This window comes from Danio rerio, chromosome 15 (genome assembly GCF_049306965.1).
Source record: "Danio rerio strain Tuebingen ecotype United States chromosome 15, GRCz12tu, whole genome shotgun sequence".
NCBI classification, from domain to species: Eukaryota; Metazoa; Chordata; class Actinopteri; order Cypriniformes; family Danionidae; genus Danio; species Danio rerio.
Genome location: NC_133190.1, coordinates 16,655,832 through 16,659,917, shown reverse-complemented (window position 1 = coordinate 16,659,917; position 4,086 = coordinate 16,655,832).

The window sequence follows — 4,086 nt, the reverse complement described above, 5'->3', positions numbered from 1 at the left end:
CTTCTCATCTTCTGAGAATTTGATGTCTTAAATTGATTGTTTATTAATTGAATGAATAATTGGCATAGTATTTACCTGACTATTAAACTGTTATGTTTGAACATATTTTGCTTACTCTGTAATTATTCATTCTAGTAGATTACGCTGTATCCTTGTTTCTCCTGTGTCAGGTCATTAAACTGACTAAAGTCCAGTTGTAATGGAGCATTGGGCACACTAATTGTATTTTAGGGATCCGACTGATTGTTGATATTTATTCAAATGTACTTAGGTGGAGAGCGCGTTAACTTCGTCTAGGACATCATGGAGTTGCACGACTAACCTACCTGACCCTTGTTTGAAAGTAATGTTAATCTAAATCAAGTGTATATGGGAAACCATGGGCTTGGCTAAATCAAAATTATAATAGAGTACAGTAGTCGGTTACATTTAAAATAATGGCCCTAACCTCTGATTGGAAATGATATTGTCTACCTCTGTTTAATATTCAAGACTGACAAGAGTGTGACCGTGAGGGACGCAATTGGCCGGGGCGAATACTCTTGAGTGACATGAGCACCTGAATGAACAAATCCAATAGTTACGTGCGAAGACAGAAGGTTCAAATATTGATCTAAATTATATATTGATATAATCTTCTTAATGTTTTATGATTGGAGTCAGATAAAATGAAAGATAAATATATTAATATTCTAAACCACCTCATATTCAAATTGGAGTCAGATATGAGTTAAATTTGAAGTAAATCATCATTGAGCACTGGTAAGACCGAACAGGCAGTGAACCTGCAACCACCTGTGGAAACTGCCATTTGGCCAACTAGGTGGACTTTACATAATCAACTTTGTTGCCGTACCAGGGCTGCAGCAGATGCAATGATATTTTGCAGCACCTGAAAATAGATTCAATTAAAATCATCTTTATTTCTATAGCGCATATACTATGTAATTTTTGTCAAAGCAGCTTAACATTGAATTTCAAGTAAATTGAAACTGTCAGTCCAGTTTTCATTGTTCAGTTCAGTATGGTTGAATTTTCAAAACAAAGAAGAGCAAATCCATCGATGCGCAGCTCCACAAATCCTAAACCAAGCAAGCCAGTGGCGACAGTGGTGAGGTAAAAAACTTCACCAATTGGTGAAAATGAAGGAAAAAACATTGAGAGAAACAAGGCTCAGTTGTACACAACCATTTCTCCTTTCCCAACTATACTGTAAAGTGCCTTTATTAATATGCCGTAATGAGAGTATAGTTTCTTTTCCCATAACAACACAATAAGTATAAGTCAAAAGTATTAATGTATTACAAACATCTATTTAATAAGTATGAGTGAACCCTGCTAGTGTTATGTTACACTAAATCACTCATCTTAAATTTGAAGCCCATGGTCAATTTTTGTAATGAGAGATAAATGGCATATAATGGCCATATACATTTGTGAGATTGTGTAGTGTGACGTGTGTTCTTTGGCGGTTGAACAATAAAAAAGTTGAATTACAAAAAAAAAAAAATGATGAAATTCATTCATTCATTTTCTTTTCGGCTTAGTCCCTTTATTAATCCGGGGTCGCCACAGCGGAATGAACCGCCAACTTATCCAGCAAGTTTTTACGCAGCAGATGCCCTTCCAGCCGCAACCCATCTCTGGGAAACATCCACACACACATTCACACACACACACTCATACACTATGGACAATTTAGCCTACCCAATTCACCTGTACCACTTGTCTTTGGACTGTGGTGGAAACCGGAGCACCCGGAGGAAACCCACGCGAACACAGGGAGAAAATGCAAACTCCACACAGAAACGCCAACTGACCCAGCCAAGGCTCGGACCAGCAACCTTCTTGCTGTGAGGTGACAGCATTACCTACTGCGCTACTGTGTCGCCGAAATGATGAAGTTACCATATATAATTCACTCTCTGTGAAAGTCTGGCCTCCTCAGCGTCCAGACCTAAACATTCCCAGACATTGTGGGATTACTTGGACAAAGGGAAAAGAAATAAATAAGACGCCTAAAGCTGAAGTTTATTTATTGTTTACTGTTATTTTCTTAAAAAAATGAATATATGAATCTATGTATATATACTTGTAGCAGTGTGATATGGCTGTATATCGGCACTGGTGGGAGGCGTGCGTTGGTTCGAGGCCGCAGGCCAAGTGCCTTTGTGCCCTCCACTAGTGCCGATATACAGCCATATCACACTGCTACGAGTGTGATATTGCGTTTATACAACAGTTTAACACCATAATCATGTATATAAAAAGAAAATTAAACACAGAGAGTCTCAAAAACCCTTTTGTATGAGGAACTACTTTCTTCCACCATTCATTCATATCTGCAGCCGACCGTCACAACAGCAGTCATCGTTGCTACTTCAAAAACGTCATTTTAGAGCTAGTGTTTGAATGATTCTCCAGCATTATGTCTTAAGTAAAAACAAAACAAGTGATTTTGCTTCACATAAGATTAAAAGGCTGAACCTGACATGAAATGCCATCAGTCTACAGACATTTCCCAGTATTTCTTTGTTGCAATCAATCAGCACATCACAATAAAAAGCCAAACCAAATCAGACACTACCAGTTTCTGTTGAATAAATACAGCACAACAAAATAAAAAAGAGAGATCGACTTAAAATAGCACTTACCTGATTTATAATGATTTGTTCAGATGTAGTTTGAAACTTATACTGAGAAAATGAGGACTTATTATACGTTGTCTGTATCATATTATATTATATCTGTATTATCTTATATTATATATATAATATTACAAAGGACTTATTATACTCAAACAGGCTGATGGCGGCTGATGCAATGAATCCAATGCTCAGAAATTATAAATACTTTAAAATAGGTACTATCCTTATAGCGATTTAAACAAATGCCTTCTTGAATAAAAAGTCTCAAAAGTACGTTAAGTTGTCCAGCAGAAATATTTGTCATACTGTAGTGTCATCTGCTTGTCGCTGTATGTGGGCGAAGTCATACACAAAGGGTGAAGAGGCGGTATGAGTGCTGTTATTTGCAGAATATTGCACAGCTAACTGTTTTGTGTGTGTGTGTGTGTGTGTGAGTGTATGTATATATATATATATATATATATATATATATATATATATATATATATATATATATATATATATATATATATATATATATATATATATATATATATAGTTGAAGTCAAAATTGTTAGCCCCTTTTGAATTTTTTCTTTTTTTTTAATATTTCTCAAATAATGTTAAACAGAGCGAGGAAATTTTCACAGTATGTCTGATAATATTTTTTCCTCTGGAGAAAGTCTTATTTGTTTTATTTCAGCTAGAATAAAAGCAGTTACTAATTTTTTAAACACCGTTTTAAGGACAAAATTATTAGCCCCTTTAGGCTATTTTTTTCTTGATATTCTACAGAACAAACCATCATTATACAATGACTTGCCTAACCTGCCTAGTTAACCTAATTAACTTAGTTAAGCCTTTAAATGTCACTTTAAGCTGTATAGAAGTGACTCAAAAATATCTAGTCAAATATTATTTACTGTCATCATGGCAAAGATAAAATAAACCAGTTAATAGAGTTATTAAAACTATTATGTTTAGAAATGTGTTGGAAAAATCTGCTATATATATATATATATATATATATATATATATATATATATATATATATATATATATATATATATATATATATATATATAAATGAATAAATAAATTCATGGCTGAATTAATACTATTGCTGTCTTTTTTATGTTATAAATTAACATGTAGGTTTAATATGTCATTTTCTGCAGCATTTATAGAGCTTTGTGATATGTGCCATTTTTATTCATGTAACTAAACAACTGAATAGTTTTTTTTCCTCGTAAAAGTACCACAGCATAACGTTCCATTAACATTAGATGCTGTACACTGTTCCCCCATGAGTGCCTAGTAATAAGTTAATTATTGTTGTTAATAATATTCCTTCATCAGCTTTTTTTTTTTGTCATGTGAGCAAAGATCATGGATTTTACCCTCAAATGCGGTATGAAAAACACTTTGCCTCATCCATGGGATTTGTTTTGTGCCATTT